This window comes from Pleurodeles waltl, chromosome 9, assembly GCF_031143425.1.
Source record: "Pleurodeles waltl isolate 20211129_DDA chromosome 9, aPleWal1.hap1.20221129, whole genome shotgun sequence".
Taxonomy (NCBI): domain Eukaryota; kingdom Metazoa; phylum Chordata; class Amphibia; order Caudata; family Salamandridae; genus Pleurodeles; species Pleurodeles waltl.
In genome coordinates this window covers 92,331,552-92,345,589 of record NC_090448.1, presented here as the reverse complement: position 1 = coordinate 92,345,589, position 14,038 = coordinate 92,331,552, and positions in this window count along the sequence as shown.

Sequence of the window (14,038 nt, the reverse complement as noted above, 5' to 3'; positions counted from 1 at the left end):
ACCTTTGCCAGCCTTTGCCAGCAACAGAAAATACAAGCGTATTACGTCTCTAGATTTAGGAGAATATCATTAGGACAGGTGGGGTAAATGATGGTGTCTCACTTGCTTTGGTAGTCTAGATGCAGGGGAGTGAACTGGTCTAGAATTGTAGTGGACAAACCAACAAAAGTTAGTAAACATAATGATCTTCCTGGCACATGGATTGTTTTGGGGGGAAGCATAGTATTTGAGGGTGAAGAAAATCAGACAATGAGATGATATCCATAATAGTAATCTAACTGAATGTGGATGTGTTAGAAATGGGGTCTTTGGTTGGCAGTCAGGTTACCCCCTGCCCAAGCAAGGACCCTCACTCTAGTCAGGGTAAATCACTCACAATCCAAATTATCCTGTGCCCACCATCTGGTAGCTTGACACTGAGCAGTCAGGCTTAACTTAGAAGGCAATGTGTAAAGTATTTGTGCAATAAATCATACAATAACACTATATAGCACCACAAAAATACACCACACAGTGTTTAGAAAAATATATAATATTTATCTGGATTTCTTCAGATCAAAATGATAAAAGATGCAATAAGAAATTGTAGAGATATCACTGAAAAGTGATATGAAGTGTCTTAAGTCTTTAAAAAGCAAACAAAGTCTCTTTCAAGCACAAAGTACCTGGTTTGGAGTGAAAAACCTCTGCAGAGGGCCGCAGAGGAGGAGATGCGTGGAAAATAGTGTGTGCGTCGGTTTCGCCCCTTCACACATGGACTTGCGTCGTTATTTTTCATGCGTGGAAGATGTTGCGTAGATTACCGGCGTGCGGACAGTCTCCTCTGTGGGTCACGGGGTTTTCAGATGCCCCGGGGTCTGTGCGTGGAATCCTGGGCTTGTTGTCCGGCTGCGCGCCGTTCCGGTGGGCTGTGCGTGGAATTTTCTCCCTCACAGCAGGCACCGCGTCGATTTCCTCTCTGGAAGTCGGGCGGCGTTGTCCAGACGGGCCGTGTGTCGAAGCTCCGGTTGCACCGCAGGCGTCACGTCGATCTTTTCCTTGCGAAGTCGAGCGGCGTCGCGGGGCAAGCTGTGCGTCGAATTTTTCGCCACACAAGGAGTCCAGTTGAAAAAAAGAAGTCTTTTTGGTCCTGAGACTTCATGGAACAGGAGGCAAGCTCTATCCAATGCCTTGGAGAGCACGTCTGCAGCAAGGCAAGAGTTCAGCAAGACAGCAGGCCAACAGCAAGGCAGCAGTCCTTTGTAGAAAGCAGTCAGGTGAGTCCTTTGGGCAGCCAGGCAGTTCTTCTTGGCAGGATGCAGGTTCTGGTTCAGGTTTCTTCTCCAGCAAGTGTCTGAGGTGGTAGGGCAGAGGCCCTGTTTTATACCCAAATGTGCCTTTGAAGTGGGGGAGACTTCAAAGAGTGGCTTAGAAGTGCACCAGGTCCCCTTACAGTTCAATCCTGTCTGCCAGGGTCCCAGTAGGGGGTGTGGCAGGCCTTTGTGTGAGGGCAGGCCCTCCACCCTCCCAGCCCAGGAAGACCCTTTCAAAATGCAGATGTATGCAAGTGAGGCTGAGTACCCTGTGACTGGGGTGTGTCTGAGTGAATGCACAAGGAGCTGTCAACTAAACCCAGCCAGACGTGGATTGTAAGGCACAGAAAGATTTAAGTGCAAAGAAATGCTCACTTTCTAAAAGTGGCATTTCTAGAATAGTAATAGTAAATCCAACATCACCAGTCAGCAGGATTTTGTATTACCATTCTGGCCATACTAAATATGACCTTCCTACTCCTTTCAGATCAGCAGCTACCACTTCAATAATGTATGAGGGCAGCCCCAATGTTAGCCTATGAAGGGAGCAGGCCTCACAATAGTGTAAAAACGAATTTAGGAGTTTTACACTACCAGGACATGTAAACTACACAGGTACATGTCCTGCCTTTCACCCACACAGCACCCTGCCCTAGGGGTTACATAGGGCACCCATTAGAAGTGACTTATATGTAGAGAAAGGGGAGGTTTAGGCTTGGCAAGTACCTTTAAATGCCAAGTCGAGGTGACAGTGAAACTGCACACACAGGCCTTGCAATGGCAGGCCTGAGACAAGGTAAAGGGGCTACTTAAGTGGGTGGCACAACCAGTGCTGCAGGCCCACTAGTAGCATTTAATCTACAGGCCCTAGGCACATATAGTACACATTACTAGGGACTTATAAGTAAATTAAATAGTCCAATTGGGTATGATCCAAAGTTACCATGTTTAAAGGGAGAGAGCATATGCACGTTAGCACTGGTTAGCAGTGGTAAAGTGCGCAGAGTCTAAAAGCCAGCAAAAACAGTCCAAAAAGTGGAGGGAGGCAGGCAAAAAGTTAGGGGTGACCACCCTAAGGCATGTCAGGTCTAACAGGATGTTCATGCAAACTAAATGCAATTAAGCAGATGGTAGGCTGCTTCAAAACGTTGACTTGCCATCAGGTGTTTTAATCTCTCCAAATGACAATATGGGACGTTCAGATACATTTAAGAGTCCAGGTCAACGCAAACCACAAAAATAGGTGAGTGTAAAAGAAGCTATCCAGACTGTGTTAGTGTAAAAAAACAATTTCAAAGGTATTTGTGTGATCCTCCAGTGAAATTTGCACACCCGTGAGTATTCTGCAAACATCCAAAATCAAGCATGGCTGTTCCTTGATATATCTTGTACCTATGAAAACAAGTATTTGCAATGCAATGGTCTCGCATTTGCTTGAGTTAGAGCTATTAGCGTTGTAAACTCCTAACTAGACTTTTCTTGCCTCAGAAACTGAAAATGAAAAGTAATACAGTTTCACATAAGCGAGCCGACAGCCTCCATGAGCATGAAGGAGACACGCAAAAGGAAACATAAGTTCACTCGTAGTCAAACGTATCAGCAAAAGTGCAATTAGCCATTTAACCGCCAAAAGTGCAATTATCCATGTAAAAGGGTCGATATCATGGAAAGAACTCGACTACTGCCCAGGGAGATCATGCTGCCTACGAAATAAAAAGAAAAAGTAGTCCAGAAGCCATGCAGAAAACACGGAAAAAAATATGTTTTCACTAGTTTACCAGTGCACTTGAGGAGGGATAAACACCAGAAAAGGCATGGCGTATGCATGCCTTTCACAAATGAAATCAAGCGAATTTTAAAAGGCAAGCCCACGAACCAACCAAACTGATGGGTGTGACATGGGTGTGGTTGGAAGCCAGCAGAGATATTACAACAGGGCCCAGAGCACTTGCTTGCTGGACCCTAAAAATAATCATCTATTGGTTCATGTGTTCAGAAGAGCTGGAGCATGATAATCAAGCAGGACTCTATAAAAACACCCATATTCCTTTGTACCATGGCTTTTCTGATTTTGTTTATTTTAACTATAAGCCTTGGAGAATGAAGGCAGCTTTAGAACACATTTTAAAGTGTTTTTGCCATTTACTGTTTAAACTACATACAGATCAAATGAAAAAGTACAGGCTTTATGTAATTTTTTTCATTTTCATACGGGCCAGGACATAAAAATACCATTTAAGCTGGTAAAATAACCGCACAGGTGGCGACCTTAGCCGGAACAGATGTTGTGGCCACTTAATTTCAACTTGCCCTTCAGACCAAAATGCAGTTCTTATACTTATGACCAATGCTACTGACTATAAGCTTTAAAATCCTTAACTACCAAACATTTCCCAAAAAATGTGTCAAATGTGAGGAACCTGATGGCCTTTCACAGAAGGGCACGATCCAGGGATGTGAGCCAGTTTTTTTGGGATGTCGGGCGTAATTGTGATCCCAATCCGACCGTGGCTATTACTAGGGCACTAATTTAGGAGTTTACTTAGTAGGGGTGTGAGAAGTAAACATCACCCTTCACGAGGGCAGGTGACGTGTTTTCTGAATTCGTCCAAGGTGAATGAAGCCAGCCACCTTGACATTTCACTCGCTCCATCATTTAAGTTTTAGGCCTTTATCACAAGTGTCCTGGTAAACCCGATGGGCCTGGGAATTAAAGTTGTTGTCCTACATATGAAGAGAGTCAAAATCTCAGTATGAAAAAACAGGAAAAACATGCTGGAGTAAGTGTAGAAACACCAGTTTTCTCCTAGAAATACTGTAATTTCCGTTCCTTTCCTGCCTCAGAATCACAAGGTATTCCCTCAAAGGGTAGTTCTGGGAAGAGAATGTGGTGTCAGCGCTGGAGCTCGTAACTTTGGAATTGGGGGCCGGTTTGAATCTGGGCGTCAGCTCAACATCCTCTGATTCTGGGCTGCTGGGCAAATCACCTAATTCCCCCACCACCTTAAAAAGTGTGACCTTGTGCAGTGGACCTGGACTAATGCTCATGTTGAATACCTTTGGTCGAGCTCGCGCTGCTTAAATGTAAACGAAGGAAATCATTCCATGGCACTTGTAATGAAAGCCTCAAAGCTAAACAGATGAAAAAAAAATTGAAACTGCCCCAATATCATGCGTGTAGTGTTCCTGAAAGTGTGCTCAGAGACAGGCCGCCGCGTTCTCTCTCGTTCGACAGTGCATCAAGAAAGAACATTAGATTGAGAAACACTTTTTATGTGACGAACGATGTTTGTCTGTGTTCAATTTCCATAAGACACGTTTTATTTCTGTTGTGCTGTCACTTCAGCACCTAGAAGCCGTCCTTTGCTGTGCATGAGGAGCGCAGCCATCTTGGCTCCTTGACCAGTGTGCCAATGAGGATTCAATGCGGCTCCACGGGCGTCCCAAGAAGTGCAGGGTACTACAGTACCAAGCACCGAAGTCAACGATTGCATTTAGGCATTAACTGGGGCGATGCTTAAAACAGCGCCTTAGTTTCTCGTGTCATACTGATAATAGTGTGTTCCTTCCTGCTTGTGTGAAAATGTTCCCTCCCAGTGCCTCCTCAGCTCAGAGCGATAAGAAAGGCTAAACCAGAACTCTCATTAACTGAGTTAGAGTAATATTTGCAACAGATTATGGGGGTCATTCTGACTCCCGCCGGCCGCGGTATCCGCAGGGCCGGCGGGAGCCGCCAGAATACTGCTGCGCTGTCACAAGACCGCCGCAGGTATTCTGGGTTTCCCGCTGGGCTGGCGGGCGACCGCCAGAAGGCCGCCCGCCAGCCCAGCGGGAAACACCCTTCCACAATGATGCCGGCTCCGAATGGAGCCGGCGGAGTGGAAGGGGTGCGACGGGTGCAGTTGCACCCGTCGCGATTTTCAGTGTCTGCATGGCAGACACTGAAAATCATGGTGGGGCCCTGTTACGGGGGCCCCTGCAGTGCCCATGCCATTGGCATGGGCACTGCAGGGGCCCCCAGGGGCCCCACGGCACCCCATACCGCCATCCTGTTCCTGGCGGCCAAAACCGCCAGGAACAGGATGGCGGTATGGGGGTCGGAATCCCCATGGCGGCGCAGCAAGCTGCGCCGCCATGGAGGATTCCCCAGGGCAGCGGAAAACCGGCGGTACACCGCCGGTTTTCCGTTTCTGACCGCGGCTGTACCGCCGCGGTCAGAATGCCCTTGGGAGCACCGCCAGCCTGTTGGCGGTGCTCCCGCGGTCCCCGGCCCTGGCGGTCCATGACCGCCAGGGTCGGAATGACCGCCTATGTCATTAAAGTTAACGGGTGGCCCAGAGTTAACGGCTTGGTGTTAGCATCTGTGCGTGACCCTCCAGTCATACGTTCGATTTACGTCAGGGCCCACTCAAACCTTCATCCTTCCCCGGCCAATGAGTAACACTGATTCATTTGGGAAATAATTCGATCTGTTTCTCGGAGCGCTTAAGAACTGCCACACTGCGGTGGAAGGCGCTATATACGTTATTTTTAGTTTGTTGTCAAAAATCGGAAATAATTACAGTGGAAAAATAGCACTTTGAGAACGATGCCCCGCTGTTTCCTTAACTGCAAAGTAGTTTAGAAATAGATTTTTTTCAGTTGTTTTGAAAATAAGCTGTTACTATGGGTGTGAACTCCTTTTATGATGATGTTTTTAATTATTTACACGTTTTGATAAATATCAAATTTGAACAGAAAATTTGCTTAGAAATTACAACTATTGGCATCATTTGTGTTTTAAAAAAAATAGCTGTTTATTTCACAAACTCCACTCCAATATATTTTTTCACTTAAAAGTTGCTTAAATTAAAATGTTTTTTATTGCTTCCAAACGTTTTCGCATTCAGAAAAGCAAACGATTTTAATACGAAATGTTTTGAATTAAAAAATAAAACTGTTGCCAAGTCCGCTGAGGTTTTGCTGCTAAACGAAAATTTAAGGCAAATTTGCAAAGAATGAAAGTGCAGTTTAAACATTTGCCTTTTTTGTCTGTCTGCTTGTCTTTGATGTGATCCCCATGTAGATTTCTTTTTCTCGGCTCGAAACTTTACACTAATTTGATAAAGCCGAAGAAATAAAACTCCCAGAAAATGTAATTTGGCGTTACATTTTCTCCTGTGAGAATAAAAAACAAACTTTTTTTGTGGGCAAAATCTTTTGCAAATTCACGTTTGTGGGAAATTTTCAAACCAGGCAACGTTGTGTGAAAGTTACAAACTGCGCAGCTTCAGGATGGTGTTAAATTTGCCAGCTTTGCTAAACGTGGCCTAGGAAACACAAGCAAAGGCACGTAAACATATTAATCCCTTTCACAACAACAACAAAAAAAAAGTTCCACAAACACATGCTATTCTTCTAACTAGTGGAGGGATAGTGTACTAGGTCGCTGCGCTCCTCGGGGAGGAATAAACACTAAAGGAGGCATGCTGAATGCATGCCATAAACAAATAAAAAGCAAGATAGCGAGAGTGACAATGGAACCCAGCAATCACAAGTGTATGGGCAAGGTTTAAGCCCCTGTACTGATTACACCATGTCTCACCGAGACAGCGCATGCGCTGCCTAGGCTCGACCTAAAAATTACACTTGCTTGATGAAATGAGAAAGACCCTCCAGCTGGGAAATAGTGGCACTTCCAGGCAACCCAAAATTAAGATTTGAGATCCAGGGGATCTGCAATAACCAGCACTTATATTGGACATCCTTGTAGGAAAGAAAGTGAACCTGCAAAAAACTGCCAACTGTCTATAAATACCAATATTCTATTGAATAGAATAGTACAGGGGTGAGTGGACCCATTTTCTTCAGGAATCTATGTATGTTAAATTAAAATGAATATCAATGATGAAACCAATAGATCATGTTTTAAATGAGCATTGCCAAAGCCAATAGGTATGGTTTGTAACTAAAAGTTCAGACCATGCATATCAGTTTTGCTAATGCTTAGTGATTCTGTTATGGAACAAAAATGCTATACAAATGACAAAAAAATACAAAAGGTTGTATGGCAGAATGTCCTATTAACTAAAACATTGTTTGCTTCCCAGGGGGTCTATGGGGAAAAGGATCTGACTCCCATTCAAATGATCAGAGAGCCATCCCCAAATAAACCTTGATGCCAGGCTGCTTGGTGAGATTGTTATATTAGTCAGATGGGGGACTAGCAAAACCACTTGGCATCCAAGCACCAGGCTCTCCAAGTCACATAGGTATGATCAAACCAAGTTTGAAACCACTTTTCAGTTTATGGACATTTCAGTGGCAACACTGCTGTTCAAGTCTGTGATCCCACAATCATAAGGCTCACAGGAAATGGGCACATCTTCCTGGTCTCTAGATAGAAGGGTCTCTTTTTGAGAATAGCACTTGCCAAAGGTTGGCCTCAGGACTACTGAGGCACATAAAGGGCAGTGCACAAAGGGGGAGTGGGTGAGGGAGAACAAGGCTCATCACAGGTCCTGATCACACAACTCCTTCCCCACACCTCGCTCAATGGTTACTGCTTGATGATATTGCACAATCCTTCTTATGCAGCTCCTTCTAATTCCAGACAGCTGGACCATGGGCTGCTCTTCAAGCTCGCACTTCATTGGGGGTACACCTCAGGTACCCCCTTATCCTCAGTGATGGCCCTCTCTTTCAAGCCTCTATGATCAGTACTCCTAGCAAGTTTATAGAGGACTTCAGATCATGCTCCTCAATTAAGAAAAGAGCAGTTGCCGGAAAGCACCAGCCCAGCAACTCCAAAAATCTTCCCCTGCTCAATACTTTGGATAACTCCTGGGCCCATTCTGCAGTTTATGCCATAGACGTGCAGGCAGTAGCTGGCCAATGCCAAGTTACGAAACAGGGTCACGTATACTCACCAGGAGAGTGGGCTAGGCTATGGAGATCAGGACTTGCCTGAATGAGACCTCAACACAGCTACCTCAGTGAAGCACAGAGATACAATACTTAGCCTCGGTTTGTAATAGTTATGCGAATCCACCCACCACATGTAAAGCTGGATCAAAGTGAAAACCTGATCCATGTGGCTATCTCAATCACTGAACCACTCCTGATGCAACTGGCTGGGAAAGGAGCCCAATTAAACTGTGAGGGATACAAAACCATTCTCATCTGTAAGCTTATCTCTGCATTTTTCAGAGACTCAAATAGTATTCCTTGCAGAACCCCGGGGAACATGTGTCCTATTTGTAGTTATTGAATTCCTGAAAATTGCCAGGGCATTGAGTGTGCAGATTAGGAGACCCTGTTGGGATATTTATCAGGGACACTGCAATGTACGGAAGCATGATGGTAGGCTAAGGTTTGGTATTCAACTGGATCTTTCACAGATATAGGAGTTCTACTGTAGCCTGGATCACTTGGGAATGCAATAGGCCTGCTAAATATTCCCCAATTGGATTGATTCTTTGATTACTCCTTTCCACGTGCCCATGGGATCCTGGATGAAACACTGAACTTAATTTATGCTGTATACCGCACATAAAAAAGAACTGTTCAATGAGTTTGCTGAAAAATTGGAAACCATTGTCAGACACAATGGGGCAGATTTATGAAAAGTGGCACTGCACCTAGTGCAGTGCCACTTTTCTAGCGCTCCTTAGCGCTCTCCTAACTCCACCATCGTAGTGCCATATTTAAAATATGGTAAACCATGGCGGTAGTTAGGGTGACTAGCATCATAATTTTTTACGCTAGTCTGGTGCTTTGCAGGATTAGCGTAAAAAATGTGGACGTTAATCCTGCAAAGCACCCAGAAGCCCATTGTAATCAATGGGAGCCTCTTTTTAATGCCTGCACTTAGCAGGTGTTTAAAATGCTGATAAAAATGGCACAAAGGAATCTCATAGATTCCTATGTGCCATTTATACGCCCCCCCCCCAGCTCCGGAATGCCCCTATTGCATACATTATGGCTGGAGCAAGCATAATGTGTCGCAAGGGGTTACAAAGTGGAGCAATGCAAGTATTGCCCCCCTTTGTAAATATGGTGCAGTTTTTAACTTCCAACGCCATATTGGCGTAAAAGAAATCATGTTAATGTGACAGAACGGCCCAAGGCCAGCATACATTTGGCCCAATACATTTTAGGATAGCTTCTCTGCAAAATGACTCATCCAAGAATTCCACAATAACCTTCAAAGTAACTTTACAAACCATCCTGTCTGCCGGCAATTTGGAAAAATAATCTACAACTACAATACTATAGCATTCGTGTTTGGAAACAACAGAAAAAGGACCAATGAGATCAATACAAATTTTTTGTCATGAACCTACAGATAATTTCACAGGCATAGATTCTGTCACTAAAGCCTTCACTGACTTATCACTATATATCTACTGGAACATAAAGCACAAGCCCTCAACCATTTATCAACAATACTGTACAATCAATACTTGGCCACCAATATTGTTATCACAACCTTCTCCTAGTATTAGATATGCCAAAATGTCCCTCATGGGCACACTGAATCAATTTAGATCTTAAACTAAAAGGAGGTACAAACTTATCTCCCCTTAGAATTAAACCATTCTCTTCACCAAGTTCTCCACATGCCTTATAAACAAAACATCCTTCTCCACTTGCCAACCATTTAGTAGATATTGCTGTACTCTTAAAAGAACTTCATAATTCTTAGTTTCCATGAACAATTCTTCCACTAAGATAGCACACAAGCCAACATCATTCTTCTCTAATTCACTGACATCAGTGAAAGTATATGCCTCTTAACACTCAACTTCATTTTCATTATCCTCAGACTTCCGCATAACAGGTCATTTGGACATGCAATCAGCATGTACATTGCTATTTCCTGGAACATATCAAAGCAAGTCTTGCCAGCCTTGCAGTCTTAGACCTGCCTCCTTCTGGTGATAAAAGCTTGTGATCTGTCCTTATTATAAACTTGGTTCCCCACAGAAACATTCTGTAATGCTCAGCCTCCCGCACACAAACTAAAAGCTCTTTCATGATAACCAAGTAATGCCTCACAGATTCTTTCAACATCCTGAAATATGCAAGTCAAGCCATTCTCTCTTCTGTCACGTTGCATCAGCACTGCTGCCAAACCACAATTGCTAGCATCCACACCCACAATGAATTCTTCCCTAGCCTCAAATGGTTTCAGACATAGAGCATTAACACATTCTTTCTTCAAGGATTCAAAGGCTTCATCTTATGAAATTGCCCAAATAAATGTTTCATTTTTCTTGAGAGTAGACCTTTAGGACTCTACCTCAGTTGCATAATTTTGTATAAACTTAGCATTGAATTCAGTCAATCGCAAGAAAGCCAACAATCGTTCTTTAGAAAGATGTTTGGGAGCATTCATAACAGCTGAAACATGACATTTTCAATCCTTACACCTAAATTTGAGATACCATATACCAGTTATTCAACCTCCTGCTTACTAAATTTACATTTCAATAGCTTTAGGTATGATCCTTCCCTTGAAGCACTTGCAAAACCTTCTTTAGATTACTATCATGATCTAACACATTCTTCCCAAAAACCGATATGTCATTTTGGAATGTGGTTGTTCCTGAAATACTTTCCAACATGTCTTTCATTAGTCTCTAAAAGATTGAAACTACACTGGCCGAACCAACAGGCATTCTATAGTAACAAAATATTTGCTCCGGTGTAAGACATTTCGAGCAATCATCCAATACTACTTGATGTATGCATTAGTTAAATCTAAAGTAGAAAATACCAATGCACCAGCCAATCTAGACACCATCTCATGTAGATTGGGAAAGGATGAGAATCCACCCAAATCTCTTCATTTAGGCTGCAAAGATCCATGCTTAATCTCAAATCACCTGAAGTTTTAATAGATATAACAACTGGTGACACCCAAGAAGACTCAACTGGTTCTATATTTCTTTGCCTGCACAACTCATTCAGTAATTCTTTGAGTTTGCTTATGTATGTGAGAGGAACATTTCTTGCATGATACTTAACTGGTACAGCATTATCCTCTAGGATGATGGGATGTTTGAATCCCTGAAACTCCCAGAACGTGTCACTAAATACTATACTGAAAGTAAGTTTCATCTCATCTACAAAGTCATCCGAAAGATTATTATCATTATTTTCAACAATGCTGCATCAGATACTATAAAAGTAACCACATAGATAGGGGGATTAGCACTGGGATCCAACTTGATTCCTATTTTTTGTTGGCGTGGCCACCCCAACAGTGATTCTTCATGCTCTGCTACATAAACTTTGCCTGAAGTGCAACTGCCAGAAAACTCTAAATCTGCCAAAAAATAACCTGCCAACTTTACCTTATGCCGAGTCTAACCTCCTGGTGGTACGTCAGGAGATTCTACAATGTTGTCACCCCACAGTTTCTGTACCACACCCTTACTTAAAATGGTATACCATGCACGAAGTCAACATACACAACTATGAGCTTCCCATCAATATTAATAGTGCTTGAGGAAAAATAAATCTATTCTTATGGCTCACTTGGTCAATATCAACACTAAAAATCACATTTGGACCATGCTCCAGTTCTGATGAGAATTCATTTTTATCTTCATCAATTTCTAAATTTACTTTTTTGTGATCAGAACTCTTACACTCACTGCTGAAATGGCCCCTTGTTTACATTTGGAACAGATTTTATCAAATGCAGACAGTTTTCAAAATTACCCAAATATGTTTGACTTCCACACATGTAACATTCTAAAGGACTATTTTTCATTCCCCCTTGTGGTATGCTAGTGTTCCTCATAAATGTAGCATAGTTAAATTTCCTAGTCACTACACTTACTTGGGGCTTTAGATCACTTCTTATTTCTTAAACAAACCTCTCCAAATATTCTACCCCTTTTGCTATTTCTATTGCTGCATTTAATGACATATCTGCAGAAACCCATAAACTGTCTTGTATCTTTTTACTATTAGTTTTCACTAGAATCTGGTGACACAAAGCTTGCCTGTAGTTTATATGTTCAAAGTCACATGTAGATACTGAAGCTCTCAATATGGACACATACTCTTCAATAGTCTCACTAGCACACTGTCTTCTTGAATAAAACTTGTAACTCTCTATTGACACATTACTTTTCCACCCATAGCGTATATTCATTTGTTTAGAGGCATACTGATATACATCTGTGTCACCTGGTCTGTCAAGAGGCAGTAGGTGCTTAAATTCTTTTAAGCCATAATGACCTTGGCAATGTTTCAATAATTATAATTTCCTTTATGGTTCACGTGTCTCCTACCAGCACTTCCGCATATTCAGTGGAAAACGAGGGTCCCTGCAATAATATAGTAGCTTCTCCAGGGGAAAAAATTACGTTTGAAAGTCTAAATATAGCTACTACTTATTCTCTCTATATTTATTTACAAGTAGAGACGATATCAATAGATATCTTCCTTGAGGGTAAGACAAGAGATTGTCTCACAAACCCAAAGGTATTGTTCTTTGTATATGTGCCACTTACAACTTCAATAAATCGATAGTACATCTAGGCCCTCATTACAACCCTGGCGATTGGTGCAAAAGTGGAGCTAATACCACCAACAGGCTGGGGGTAATTACAACCAAATTATGACCATGGCATATAGATCTCAGATAGAGAGCCACTTTAGCACACCGACCGCCAGGGCGGAAACAACAGGCACCGCAGCGGTAGCCGCCTACAGCCAGGAGGAAGTCAATGTTCCGCCCACTGTATTATGACAAGCGAATCTGTAGCCTTTTCTGGGGCGGTACCAACGACATCAAAAGCCTGGCGGAAACTGAGCTCAGAAGGGAAAGGACTCACCACTGGAGACACAGGGAATAACCACGCTGCCATGGAGCCCGAGCTGCATGTCTTCCCAATCATCTTCTACGAGCTGCTCCACCACGAACACCAACAACGGCGAAGATGACGATGAGTACAACCGCCTAGCACACAAGGGAGGGCGGGAGGAAAAAGAAAGTGACACACACATGTACAAGAAAACAAGTTATTCCCTCTAAATTGACTGAATAATGCAAGAACAAAATGAATTTACTAAAGTGAGTGTAATCAGATCAACACAGTAGGAATAAAGATTTAGCCAATGTAACAGATATTTATAAGTGAACAGTTCAAGGGACACTGCCCAGTCGTCAGTTTGCGTGGGCCACATGGCCACAGGCCAAAGTTCAATGCCCCACTTGTCCCCTGCATCAACATGGAGAGAACACTGCAGGGGCATCAGTTGGTAAATAGGCAGGCACCTCAGGGAGACAGGGGGGCACCTCAGCCGGGAGATGAAACAAGACCACTGGTTCTGGAGGGGACAACATGCCCTGTGCTTGGGCCTGGGGAGTGCAAGGCCACAGTCTCTTGAGTGGGTGACTTGCGCACATGCTCCGGAACGGGCAACATGCCCTGTGCTTCGTGCTGGGGAGTGCAAGGACACAGTCTCCTAAGTGGGTGACTTTCCCACAGGTTCTGGAGGGGGCATCGTGCCCTGTGCTCTTGATCCTGGGGAGGCTGGGGTTGGTGGGTGTCTTACCCACTGGTTCTGGAGGGGGCATCCTGCCCTGTGCTCTTGATCCTGGGGAGGCTGGGGTTGATGGGTGTCTTACCCACTGGTTCTGGAGGGGGCATTGTGCCCTGTGCTCTTGATCCTGGGGAGGCTGGGGTTGGTGGGTGTCTTACCCACTGGTTTTGGAGGGGGCATCGTGCCCTGTGCTCTTGATC